Consider the following 15402-nt stretch of genomic DNA (forward strand, 5'->3'; position numbering starts at 1 on the left):
AAGTCCTATTGCTGTAGTTTTTTATTGTTCTGTCGCCCTGTTGCATCCAGTCATGTGTAGGCCTACCGTAGGCTACGTATTTGTAGCCTGGGTTAGCCTCTACTGTAGCCTTAATACATTCATATTGTGATTATAAAATTATATATTCTCAATCCTGAGGACGATCAAAGCATATTAATCGAAACGTCGAGAAACTTAACAGTTATTTTCAGAACCAATGTACGTGGTGTACCGCAAACGTTATATCAAAATATAAAATTATAACAATAATATTTTCTAACCAATTCTGTACAAGCTATTATTACATAAATATATTGTTACTTTAACAAGCAAAAAATAATAACTAATATTCAAACTCAAACTATTTAGCGAAACCGAAATATGAAACTAAACAAATTAATACAAAAAATGTATAAAGACTATTTGAATAATTCAATTTGTTTTAATTGTTTTTAAATTACTTTTACAATTTCTAAGAAATCATTTTCTGTTTCTGCATTACAGAAAATTATTAGAAGAAGATTTATCTCAAAACAACCCAAAATTATTTGTAAAAAATAAAGTTAATCCATGTGTTGACTTTTAAAAAGAAAATAACCTTAACGAAACTTTGGATTACTGTCTGCTAATGAATATAAAAAAAAACAATAATAAGCGTAAATAACCCAAAGGTATAATGTGAATATTAGTGGGCTACTGTAATCGTTAACAATAACAGAATACCATGGCTATATTTAAAAGTTCTGTATAGCCTCAACGAAACTTACATACCTTACTCCATGGGATACATCCCGTTTATACCTAAATAACCCAGGCTGTAAAAGGAATTGTTTGTGGGTTATTGTATTCGTTTAAAACATTGAATGTTGTGGATGTTCAGGTATCCTTAACGAAACTTAACATACCTTACTCCGTTGCATGTACAGCCAATTTATACCTATAACCCAAGGTGTAAATAATGTTAATGGGAATCGTTTAAACATTAGAAAGTTGTATCTATATTGAAAATTAAAGTATCAGGTATGATCGAAAAATAAATAAACTTGACTCCGTGGGATGTACGACCCTTAAATACCTTATATAACCCAGGTGTAAAATTAATTTTAATGGGCTAAATGCATTAAAACATTCTGCTATATTGAAATGTATCCTCACAACGATACTGAAATAATTAATGGGATACAACCCATTATACCTTAAACATATAAGGTGTAAAATGAATTGTAGTGGGCTAATACATTCGTTTAAAACATTAGAATGTTGTTCATGGGAAGTCCTGTCACGGGTGAGAGAAGAGAAAAATATAGTAGTTAAATAATGTAGTTAGCATCTCAGTGTTGGAAGTAACTAGGATGAGAAACATGTGTGGTTGGTAACTATATGTATTAAACTATATTTATTTTGGAGAAATTGTTTACATGATTTTACATTTTACTTGACTACGATGATGGCATAACTATAAAATAATGAGACACATACTTTGTTTGGAAACAATTCCGTAAACTGAGCAAAAGTTTACAATGATTTGTAAAAGTTTTTAAAATATAGATATTCCTTTTTAACAACATTATAAAAACACGAGTAGTTTTGCACGAGTACAGAAAACGGCTTTGTTTTGTTTGTTTCTAAGACATTTGCTTACATTACCGTTTAAATTTGAATATATTAATCAGGTTTAAATTCCATTGCATGGACATTTAATTTGTTTTAATTGTTTTCTACTTGCAAAATAAAAAAACAAACAAAAACAGATTGATGTTGGCCACTGTATGCTCGCCTCTTAATGTCTATAATAGTTAGGCCGAGTATAGAAATGAAAAACAGTAACACCCAGTAGATAATTAAAAATTAAAACTCACCTATTTATCTGTGAAATGACAGTTAGGCCGTCTGTCAAAAATGAGCTGTAGGTTTATTGATGTCGTTTCCTCGTTCGACCCGTGAATGGACAGTGAGCAAAAACTTTCAGACAGCCTGAAATATCTAGGTAAACTCCACCGAGCGGGGCGCTGTTTCCTTAAATAGGCCTAAAGCCAAGCGTGTGCAGGCGCGCAGGTAGGCAGCAGACGATCGAAATAAGAAACTCTGACATAACAGATCTAATGAGGATTCTTAGATTATCTGTCTCGGTCTCTTGTTAATACAACTCTATTCTTATAATCGCCATACTGGTGCGGATCTTTTGACCAATCAAATTAGCCGAACCGAGACGCTAAGATATGGTCTCAAAATAATACGTTGGTGTATTTGTCGGGCATGACAAGTTAGCTTCGACTTAGAGCCGCCAACAATTTGAATGGTTCGAAGAAATTAATATCTACGGTAAAGAATGAAAAACTGAAATACGGTGTATCGAGTTTCGTATAACTGTTATGAATTAAGTATTAGTAGATGGAAGTAAATTAAACACTAAAGGCCTAGAATAAATTATTTTTATCCTCAGTTTTTTATTTGGCAATAGTTGTTTGATATTAATTTATATAATGGTAATTTTATTTTTGTAACACATAAAGAAATGCCGGTGTGAGGTTTGGATACAAAATATGATAACATACATTTCAAATTTATAATTTGAAGTACACGCATGCGTAAAATGTACAACGAAAGGCCTACTGATGATATAACTCGTACAGTACAAAGCGTAGGTCTATTATATAATGTCTTTAAGTCTGTAAACTTGATTTAATTTTCATGGCAAAAATACTATTTACTTATTTGTACTATTTTCATTTAAAGACTTAATTTTTTTTACTGACTTAAAAAATGACTTACTGTACTCAATTATTTATTGACATATTTTCTTACCTGTTAATTACTTACTGTACTTACTTAATTATTGACTTATTTGTTTATTTATAAATTACTTACTGTTACTTATTTACTGATTTATTTGCTTACTTATAATTACTTACTGTACATATTTATTTACTGACTTATAATTTACTCTGTACTTACATATTTACTGACTTATTAGATTACTTATAAATTACTTATTTTACTTACTTATTTGCTTACTTACGGTAACTCACTTATTTAAACTTACGTATAAGTGCTCATATACTTACTTCACTGTATCATTGTGCATGAAATACAATTGTCGTTCTGGATCTGACATCTCAATATACTTAAAAAGCACAGATGAATAGTGACTTTATAAACCATCTGACTTATGACCCATTTAACGGATCATTAAACCAAGTAACGGCAACATTGACAGCCACAGAAATCAACAAACAGAAAACATTCACAAAAATGCAGTTGCTATAATATCAGGAATTAAGTAAGTAAAATATTGTAGATTATTAAACGATTCCGTTTGTGTCAGAAAACTAGAAATCCGCCTTTTTAACGCCTGGATGAAAGGTATAGAAAACTTAATTTATTTTTATTTCTTTATAATTTCACCATTTAGTTTATTTTTAGCATCAATTTAAATTTAGACACGGTCATTTGTATGAACAGGAGAAATAGTGCACCAAGGGAAAATGGAACGAATGATGCTTTATTTAAATGATTTCTGTTTGCTGTGATTTAATTAGATGAATATTGATGAGATGAATATTGATGAGATGAATATTGATGAGTTGAATATTGTTGAGGTGAATATTGATGAGATGAATATTGATGAGATGAATATTGATGAGATGAATATTGATGAGTTGAATACTGATGAGTTGAATATTGATGAGATGAATATTGATGAGTTGAATATTGATGAGATGAATACTGATGAGTTGAATATTGATGAGATGAATATTGATGAGTTGAATATTGATGAGATGAATATTGATGAGATGAATATTGATGAGATGAATATTGATGAGTTGATTATTGATGAGATGAATATTGATGAGATGAATATTGATGAGATGAATATTGATGAGTTGAATATTAATGAGACGAATATTGATGAGACGAATATTGATGTGATGAATATTGATGAGACGAATATTGATGAGATAAATATTGTTGAGATAAATATTGTTGAGATCAATATTGTTGAGTTGAATGATGAGTTGAATATTTATTACATAAATATTGATGAGATGAATTTTAAATTATAAGCAATAATATAAAAAATATATTTTAGCAGGTAAGAGTGAACTTACAATTTCACTCTTCCCTAATTTTAAGTAGCTTTTGTGGAAGATGCTATTGTTAACTTCCTGGTGACATTTGTTTCTCTGTTTGTTTTATACTGTATGTTTTGTATATGGATGTACTATCCGAAAAAAAAGGAAATGAATGAATAACACTTTCGATTGTTGACACTGTAATATTAAATACATTATTTTATTTTATTTATTTATTAACCATCTTTGAAGAGGATCAACCGTGCAGGTTCTTCTTCTTCTTCTTAACAATTTACAATTACTGGTACTATTTGATGGTGTTTATCTTACAACGCAATCTTGTAAAGAAATTTAAGAACTAAAACCCGGTTTTCTGTACATTTACCACGTTAGAAGACTGTGTAGCAATGCTTCAAATATGCAAATATTATTCCTTTTTGGGCTTTAGAATATTAGGCCTAAGATACATTTATCTCCTTACCTGCACAGATTAACTTATTGTTTTTGTCGTTGTTTTTAAAACACTGCGGTAATACACGAGTGATTACAGGTAGTTAAAAAAAGAAATTCATTACAAACCCATCTTCTTTTCTGGCACATTCATTCGTACATTCATGTATACAAACGTAAGCCCGGCCTTGGCGCGGTATTGCTTTAATTATGCCGATTACTCACTTAATTTTGCCGAGATTTTGTTGCGCTCATTCGGCCACTGAACTTGACACTCAGACGGTGAAACAGCCTCCGTCCACTTATAACTATTAAGATTAACTTAAGAAATTCTTAGTCCTTATTCTTAACTATACGACAGATAGATTTTTAGATTTCCCCGGAGGATCACAAAACATTACTTTACTGTGAAAACTAACTTAAGTATTTACTTTTTGAAAGCTCGTACAAATCTTAACTGAGTTCATTAAATCGATTGTTGTGGTGCTTGTGTTTGTCTTCCGTCGTACACATAAACTCCTTAATAAACCACGTTAACAATTATTAAAAGTAAATTGAATGTTTGACCATGGAATAGTGCTGTTTCAAAACGATTGTTCTTTGATCATTTTCGATACAATTTGATTTAATTGATTTACTGCGATTATTTCTGGCCTCTGGTTAATATGCTTGGTTTGCCGAAAATGTCTACATTTATTTTCGTCGAGTAATAGTTATTACATGTAATCCATAAGAGAACAGTTTTATAACAAATAGATTATTTTCTAATCTTCTATTTACCCACTTATAACGTTATTACTTTAGTATTGTACAGTTTTGTTTTGTCGAATGAAATATTACAAATCTTTGGTTTGCATTTTTAAAGTAAAAATATAACCCATCCTTTGGAACACCCTATTAAGGGAACATTTTCCCGTGAAAAAACGGGGGTTGATATATGTTTTAACATGTCTACCTACTCATTTAGGCAACAACCATACTGTATAATCATGGAGGTATTTTACCTCTATTGTGTAATTAAAGGGACCCTTTCTTTAGCACTGTACAAGAAAGGAATGGATAAAGAGATGTAGTCAAACATCTTGAAAATAGGCCTATAAGTTTTGAAATGTGAAAAATCTTAATTTTGCGAACCAGTGACACTGAATGATATGATTTGAATTTATTAGCAAAATCATCATAAAAAATACATACAAAGTGATAAATTACTGACATTACAAGTAATATGACATGGAAAATTGAGCTTAAAACTGATAATGCAGATCATTTTATGATTCAAAATTAAAAGTTGATAACTTGTCTCTCAATTGATTTCGTAAAATAAATAAATTACTTACAAAATAATGATTATGTTACTAAAAAATGAACAAATATACATTAATGATTATCTTAAAACAAAACTTAAAATAATTTGAAAATACCAATGGCGCCAATTCAAAATGAGGTCATAGAAAAAAGGTTTATTAATGTGATAATGTGGTATTTTGTCGTGCACAATGTCTCTAGTATGTTATCCCCTGACTTACTTGGACGCCATATGAATACGATTTACTTCAAATGATGATGCTAATTTTGGCATTTTGCAAGTAGATTAATTAAACTATTTTAGATGTTCTAAATAATCTTATACAGATTCCTTGACGACACCATAACTAACAAAATCCATATGTTTTTTTTCACATTGTGCCTAAATATTTTTTAACAAAAACAAAATAATATTTCCATAAACCTTTGTTGTTATTTTTTAGTAATTTTTATTTATTCTGACTTTCGTTATCAGGGGGATTACCACCTATCTTATAGGACAGTGATTACTTTACTATTGGTAATGGGGCTAAAGACATAAAATACAAAAAATAAATAAAATGATGATTTATATATTTTCGTTTTTTTTAAACACAACCCCTACACATTATTATCAGAAATGACATGAAAACGTATTATGCTTTCAGAATGATTGTGTAGGCCTAGTATATGAAACACCCTAAAGACCAATAGGACACCTGTTATAAAATGGTCTCTATTTTAAAGAAAATTTGTATAAAATCTGTATTTTATAAAATATGAAATATGTCAGTGTAAAGGCAAATTGATATTGGGTTTAACCATTTATGTGTCAGAATCAATCAACGTTTTTAGCATGAGACGAATGTAAGCCCCTTCATAGGCCTACATATTCCACAAGTTCAAAACGATAGCGCGTTAAAATAATGACGCGATACGCGCCCCATGCAACTCCCCATTGCAATCGCTTTGATAGTCTGACAGTCGAACTTCAAGCAAGGAGTTCTTGAGGAAATCTGGTTCGTTTTTGGTTGTCAAACAATGGTATATATAAACAGCGCACAACTTAATGCCAAAGGGAGTAATTGACGAAACCATGTTTGCAATGATTTTAGTTCGCGTTATACAAACGGCACGGAACGCGCTACCCTAAAACTCTCTGATGTATTCGCTTTACCGACAGCTAAAATCAAAAGTTAAAAAGGGTTTTTGATGAAACCAGTCGTCAATGTCATAGAATATCTCCAGTGGGCAGGGGAGAGTGGCACTTGCATCCCCAAATGTACGCGTAACTATGGGTAACGCCATGAATTTGCCGTTTGTGTTTCATGAAGTGTGTCAACGTGTTTTTTTGCTACAAATTCTTCCTTTAATTTATATTACATAAATAACAGGAGTACTGTTTGCATAATAAGCTTGATTTTGTTTATTCTTTGTTGTTGTTGACTGTGTGAGATAGGCCTACATTCAATGTACATTCAACATACCTCATTCAACTTTATTCACATATATAATATGTACAGTACAATATATAAAAAAGAGCCACAAAATAGATTTCGCTAATCGAAGTTTGACATCTATCACAAAAATAAATTAGTCAAAAAGCATTTGATCTAACAACAATAATATGTTAATAATTCAATAAGAAAGTTAGGCCTACACTAAATATCAATTAATAAGCATGATGAAACCTAATGTAAAATAATCTTGCAATTAGCGACAACTTGCAATAATCTGACAGTCATATTCGACTGATTTACGGACAGCTAGCAACTAACTCTTTATGGGTAGTATTACAAATTAGCAAACTTGTCGGCAATTTGCCCGCCGACTATTCCCCTTCATGATTCCATTGCACTTGCAAATCCCCCATGGACCCTTTTAAGTAGATTACTGGGGCAGTTCTGTCATCTATCAATAATAATAATAATGTTCTATGTAAAGACGATGTGTTCCCCCTTACCCTTCAGCCTTGGTAATTTTAGTTTCCCAAGACGTTTACATACAAGGTCTGTCTGTACTTCAAGTGAACCATGTTACAGTACCCCTTACTAAACCGTGCATCACGTTACCCCCATGCAAGAACATTGTGTTACTCCTTGTCACAGTGTGTGTGATGTGGAGGTAGCTCATGGAATGGAATTATGGTTGGTTATTAAAATGTTCGCCTACAACCTGTCAAACGTCATTTTTTCTCATAACAACAATTCCACTCTCAAAATTAAATACTTGTTTAAAGCTCTGTCTACACTATCAAACTAGTTTGACAAAAAAAGTGTGATGTGCCCAAATATGGTAGTGATATGCTCGAATATGGTACTGATATGACACCACCATCATGTCTATTTTTTGTCAGATAAAGTTTGATATTGTAGACAGAGCTTAAGACTTTGTTTTAATACAGCATCTTGTGTGTATGTTTGTCCAGTGAACATATTGCCACATTTGAGAAAGATAGTGAGTGGACAGTTCTTAGAAATATTCCTAAATTTAAAAAAAAATCTCCCATCCCTTCTTTGAAAGAAAAACACTTATTTGACAAATCATTAAGATACTGTACTTCCAGATTGTTGTAGATTAAACGCAGACTACATGTGGGGTGGATGAGAAGCAATGTGAATGTATTCATCTTAGGTCCAAGTTTACTGTAATTCATATTTAGTTTCTTCAAGGTACTCCAAATATGTACAGCATAACTATATAAAAACTATTGATCGTAAGGATTTTGTGACGTAACAGCAAATATAAGTAAAAACTTAACGCACCAGGCCTATAAATATCCACTGATACAACCCCACAACTACGTGTTATTTATGCAATCCAAATATTACCGTTATAATATGTTGGAAAGTCGTTCATTAACCTTTCTTTTCGGTTGTTTCATTTCTGGATATAAATTATTTAGAATTATTTTTTACTATCAATTATTTTCAATTATTTATGGGGATAAATAAATTGCTTTTTTATGTAAAGTGAAATCAACTCCAACTTAAATCAAATTGGATGGATGAATTAATCAGTCACGTCCGATTTTATTTTGACGCATTGAACGTCACGCTGACCACAAATTGAGTGAAACTTCTACCGCCAAATGTGATCCCCCATACACGACACTTTTTTACTACGCGGCATCATTCCGCCAAAAGTAATCACTATTAAAGCTGCTAGTCGCCTATCTCCTTTATCCTTGCCTGTCACATGTCCAACCCTCTATATTTGTCTTCTTCCCTACATATATGTTTCCTTATATTACCCCACTTCAGTCAATGTAATAAAGGGGGTCGTGACATAAACCCCTGGAAACTACGCGTCGCTGGAAATGATTTCCGTCCATCACTCCTAAGGCATATTCTGATTTTCAATCATTAATAGATATGGACATTATTTAAAATCGTAAACGGCAGGTGGAGGTTTCAGTGGTCGATCGTGACAGGGCAATTTTAAGAAAACAATAAAGACAGGCATAGGCCTAATAAGTAAGGGTCCAAGTTGGCGGGTTAGGGACGGCTCTTGGGGGTCGTGAAGTAGGAGTTGTGTACGCCTAGAAATCATGTACTAACATACGTTGACGTCTTTGATATTTATAGTAAACTGTTTTTTTTTATTATTATTGTATAATGAAGTTGTCACATCGGTTTCAAAGTGACAATCAACTTGTTTTGAAAGTAATATGCTCTACTTTAGTTTATATTGGCAATAAAAACGACTAATTTTTGTAATCCACTTACAAAGAAAAAGTGAAGTGATTTCTGATGTTAAGTTTAAACTATCCTCTGTCAATCTTTTTTATTTTACAAGTTGTGAATATAGGTCTATATAACTTTAACAGTTAAAAAGACTAAAATTAAGAAAATATTACATGAATTTTCTGAAATTGTAACCAAAATAAGTTTAAACTATCTTCTGTCAATATTTTTATTTTACAAGTTGTGAATATAGGTCTATATAACTTTTAACGGTTATTATAAAATTAAGAAAATATTATATTAATTTTAAATAGATTTTACCATGAATTTTCTGAAATTTTAACCAATAGAATATAATAAAATAGATAGAAAATACATCTATGCCAGGTAACGTCCAAAATATAGAATTTGTTTAAAATCGTGAGAATATTTCTTAATTTCTATAAAATAAAATTTGACAAGAATCATTTTAAATTGTCACATTGATTCTATACGCATATTTGAAAAAGTTACAACTTTTTTTTTTATTAATGATACTAATGCATAATTTGTTTCATGAATGTCAGTTGCTTCTATCAAATGTTAAGCAATAATTACGAGCAAAAAATGAATCATCAAAAAGAAAATATAAATAGAGCAGATTAGGTATACTTATAAGTGAAACTCTTTCAAGTTCTATTGAATAAAATAATACTGATTGATAACTGCTATTATGACATGGATACTTCCTGTCAAAAAGATCGTGACATCCGACAGATAATTCTTAATCAGGGGAATATTAAAATATCAAAATTTATCGGTATCTTAGGAACCCCGTTAAACACAGTAAAATCAACTAGAACTATGTCTACAGTCAGAAACAAAGCGCCACCTCTACTCTCCTTGTTATGCATATCCACAACCGAAAGTTGAGCTCTGATACCTCCGTAGGCTAAGGTTTTATTTAGTCAACAAATAGTCGTAACCAAGACACGAACATTTTATTTTAGTGAATCAATGTTGATGATTTTGATTAAGACAAACACTTCGTTTATACTTGGGATATACAAAGAATGACGTGTTTGCAGAGATATTTGCCTGACGGCTGGATTTAAGACAACGATTTGCCAACGGCTGGATCATCAAAACAGTTTCATCATCAACATGTAGTTGCTATGGAGTTAGCCTAATTTTTAAAAGAGAAAGCAACTTTGTAGCCTCGTGTTTTGATCGATTGACATGTCCTCCAAAAGCCAACATTATTTTTAGTTTCTTAGAACTGCGAGGGCGAGAAAAACTAAAACAAAGCTCCAAACAAGTTTACCTTTTAACTAACAAAATATTCAAGTAAATTTCATACAATTTTACAAATTCAAGAAAATCATATTTATCATTACAACTTCTGTTGTTAATGTTATTTTGTGCATCGCTCCGCTTTGTTTTTTTCTCTCGATATATTGTATAGAGAATAGAACGATTTCAACTTTAGTGTCTATCACTATCAAATACTGTATTTCAATATATTGCAATCTTTGCACTCGTTTCCATAAAAGTATGCCCATTTGACTATTAGATTGGGTACTATTGGATCTTCAGTAGCCAATGAGTATGTTCGTGTTCGTGATTGGAATAGAGTTTCTTGCATGTAATCAGGTTTTTGCTATCTATTATATACATAGGCTATCTTCTTCTTCAACACCCGCCAAAAGTTCGTCCATTGTTGAAGATAAATGATTCTGTTTTATAACTTTATTTTATAACTCTAAAAACTCCTTTTTTGGCAACGAATCAAAACTTGTCTGTGTAAGTCGTCCATATATTGGCAATTTAATCAAATGCTGTTTTTAAACGTGATTAAATAAACTTTTTTTGCTTACTTTAAATTTTATTTCTTGCAACCAATTAACGTCAAATGCCTGTTACACAATCAAGTAAATTACTTGATCAAATTATTCGAACAAAAGAAACATTTGTATTGTTATTACATTTAAGAACAAAAGTGTCGATTAGCCCACAAAACACAAGATAAACGAATACATTCTCGCATCAAACGGACGAATACGAAACATACGTTGCCTCAGGTGTTCATATCAAGTAGAACAACACATATCAATTGCATAATTTCCCTTGGAATTTAATTTGAAACCAGTACACATATACACAACTCATTACGCGTTTAGGGAGTTATACGCCGAGGAGAGAGACGAATCGAGCATGTTGATATAAAAACTACGCTCACATGTAAAATTATCATGGTCTTTATAATGGCGACGAGGACATTGAGACAATCCCAAGAGAAGCACTATATAAAACATCATTCGATTCGATTGTTACAGTGTATCACTTAAATTATTCTATTTAAGGGAATCTAATTCATACTTCATTTAATTCATCACTTTGCCAATAAATAATTTCGATTGTAGACAAACTGGACCTAATTTCTATCGCCAGGGGCCAGCGTTTAGCACATTAAACGTCCGTAGGCCTGTGCGGACTGCGGAGCAACAAGCAGGTGGACGTACGTAAGAATTGAACAGTGATTGGATAAGCAATTCGTTAATTGAGAAAGTCGTGCGTCGCCTGGTCAGTTCAACATTTTTCTATGTTGAAATTGTTCATAAAATAGCATAATTAACAATTTTCTCATAAAATATTGCAATAAATTTCTCATTCTTTAGAGACAATCGAATCGTAAAAGTGGACTGAAATTGAAATTCCTTGACATTCATTTTGATTTCTTTTATTTGTTTAGGCAGGTATCGCAACATTGAATAAAAACGTGATATCCTGTATACTGAAATAAGTAAATAAATCTGTTTTATTGTATGTCTTTTAAGATGATAAGACAAAACTATGGTTAAAAATAAATATAGAGAACTGTAATGATGTCGGTTAGTTATGATATAAATTACTGGAAAATGCGATATAAATCAATATTTATATGTCGATAATCCACGGCTGAAATCTTGACTTAAACCATCTCAACATTATATTATTCAGATCTCTATAGATAATAGCAGTCATAATTAAATCATTTTATATCGTCAATTTTCCACAGAGGATAAGAACCACGGCGTCGAATGTATGACGGTAAGGTGTCCAGAGTCGTTGCTGGAACAAAGGTCTGAACGAGTTCAGTTCACACGGAGTCACAACATACCATTTTGTGTACTTAAAAGGTATTCTCACCCTTACTAATCACTTAGATGTATCTCTGGTTCATTTAGAATAAAAACATACCATGTGTGGATGTACCTGTTGGGACAAGACAAGACGTCTTAGTTCTTCCAATGCATTCGATTCTCATAGTTTGCCATCACTTAATTGCGGAAAATTAATTTTTGTTCAGCATATGTTCTTCTAATGTTATTGATTTAGACACTCTGAAACAAACTTTCAGGTGGCATAATAAATTGTTATCTAAACGATGCTTTAAAATGTTAAATTATGGTGAATAATTCCCTAAACTGAAGAATAGAACCAAATCGTAGATGTGTAGCGTAGAGAGCAATTTGCAACGACCTAGGCCCTGGGAACTAGTTACGTCATGTTGTCATTAATGTGCGCATGCGCTGACTCGATTCGATTCTTTGGACAGTTGGCAGATACAGGTCCAACGACACCATAGCCTGTAAGACCAGGTTGTAGATCCTAATGTCCAAGATGTGTTTTACTTCCATAGAGGTTTTAATTTCAATTTCTTTTATTTCGGAAATATTTCATCCATATCAAAAAAGTTAGAAAAAGAAAAAGAAAAAACTAATTCGCAAACAAAGCTTAAATATATAGTATAGGCCTAGTTTATATTCTTTTACAATCTGAATGATGATATACTATCAACTGTACTTTTTAAAATATTTATAACCACAACATTTGGCTTAGAAGACAACTAACTTTTAACTCCACTTGATATTTTTTTCAATATTAGTATTTTTCCCATATTTGGAGAGAGATTAAATTTGATATAACAATAATTTCCGCTCGTCACTTTATGGAAGGTCGTTTTTGACAGATATGCCATTCCATACGTTGCACGCAAATTCTTCAAACCGTACACTCGCACTTTGGTAAAATGTTTCTTTACGAGGAACCCACTTTTCATTCTATTTTCAATGTTTTATGATTGTAAATCATATTGCATATATCTGCATAACTGTCTGCAAACATTCCATATTGTTGATGAATACACATAAGAATGTTCAAATATCAAAATTATATTGTTATAAGATTCTGTTTTGTCAACCGGCTCATCATAGTGATTTTGTTCACTTAGGTTGACCCTGTTCTCCCCAATTCAGTTTTTGTTTAATGTAAATATTGAAAAGGACCAACTAATTAATAATTAAATGAAATGTTAAAACAATATTCTTCAATTTGCTCTTAATATTTTTCTGCCGCAAGTTAGTTTGCAATAATTTGTTTTAAATATTTGTTTTCTTTCTTCTTATTTTACACAAGAAATGTCTCAACAACATTTTGATGACAGACTTTAAAATTGCAAGATACATGTCAAAATTAAATTAATGTTTCAATTCTGAAAGTTTGGTAGAAAAACCATTAATTAATCTACTGAAAATTACTGTTTTGTTTTAAAATATATAGAAAGAAATATTTTTTTTGGAAATAAAACTTAAGAATAACAATTTTATAAATTATAGTTGAAATGCAACAACTTGAAATTGAAATAAAATAGGTTTAGGACTATTTTGAGCTAATTTCTCAAATGTTCTCATATCACAACTTTATTGACATGTATTATGTAGTAACAGTCGAAATGGGACCAAAAGTAAAAATGTCGAAGAAAAATGTTATTAATCTTGAAAGATCATACGTTTCTATGTAATTCGATTAGTGTGTTCTAGGCCTGGTTATGCGTATTGTGAAAAACGAAGTGCGCGTTCAAACACAAACATTAATGACATGAATTTAACAACTACAAAAATAGAATTCAATTTGTTTCATATTTTTCAGAAATGTTGTTCTTTGATAACTATGATTTGAACTTATGATAAAAGGGCAAAACTAACAATCGCTTGGAAAAAAATGCGTTACTATTGTATAAAAAAACTGTTAGAAGGTTTTTATCAGAACAAACAGTTCAGGCATCTGGCCGACTGGTTCAACTTATTTCAATATATTTGATTAAAATTACAGCGTATAGTGATTACAAATGTCCAATTCATTACGTTTTTTTAGTTGAAGTAGCCGGTGTTATAAACGATCTCAAACTGTTAATTAATATCGCATTTCCGAATGACTTATACCGTAATAGCATGTTTACCCTTTCGTGGTCGGCCCGTTGATTTACCGATTTAAGAAGAGTTGTTTTCGTTACTCAAACTTACGAAGTAATCACCTTTTTCTTAGTCCAAGTGTAAAATAGTATTACCACGAGTATTATTATCGATATATTGAGTATCTTGTGGATAATATAGGCAATGAATTGCGTTTGGAAATCCATTGAGGTGTCGCAGAACAGATTGTTGTCTCTAGAGCCTGTGTTTCATTCGTTTTATCAACTTAATCAATTGTAAACACTCTTACTACATGCACACAATATGTATAAATTAACTTAACGTCGACTTTCTAATACAATTCTCCTCTTGAATAAGTCAATCTGGAGAAGAATGTTTTTTAAAAATAAGAAATGAAACGGTATGTTTCTTTGTTCAAGGGTCGGTTGAGGATCACCTCAGATCACCTGTATACCTGACTTAACTTTTTACAAAATAAAAACAAACAAAAAAAACTGTTACCTTATGGACACATTTTTGCAGTGGCAGATTTAAATATTGTTGAAATAAAAGCCGACTTCGAATTAATTCAATTTTAAATTTCTAGACATTCATTTATGTCCAACAGAAAAATCACAATAAAATGTAAAAGATAAAACTAAAAAATAAATTGGGCTTATGTTCTAAAAATTGTTT

At 31.3% G+C, this 15402-nt stretch overlaps 1 protein-coding gene across 1 annotated transcript in view; it reads right to left on the reverse strand.

Annotated features, from left to right (window-relative positions):
• The window catches only part of LOC144851791 (uncharacterized), a 75149-nt gene extending 73210 nt beyond the window's left edge, over nt 1-1939 (reverse strand). The window contains exon 1 of the mRNA XM_078709414.1: nt 1860-1939. The gene's annotated coding sequence lies outside the window, so the exon portion shown is untranslated. The remainder of the gene's footprint in view (nt 1-1859) is intronic.
• Between the last annotated feature and the right edge of the window lie 13463 nt (nt 1940-15402).

This window comes from Antedon bifida, chromosome 9, assembly GCF_963402885.1.
Source record: "Antedon bifida chromosome 9, ecAntBifi1.1, whole genome shotgun sequence".
In the NCBI taxonomy this organism is placed as follows: Eukaryota; Metazoa; Echinodermata; class Crinoidea; order Comatulida; family Antedonidae; genus Antedon; species Antedon bifida.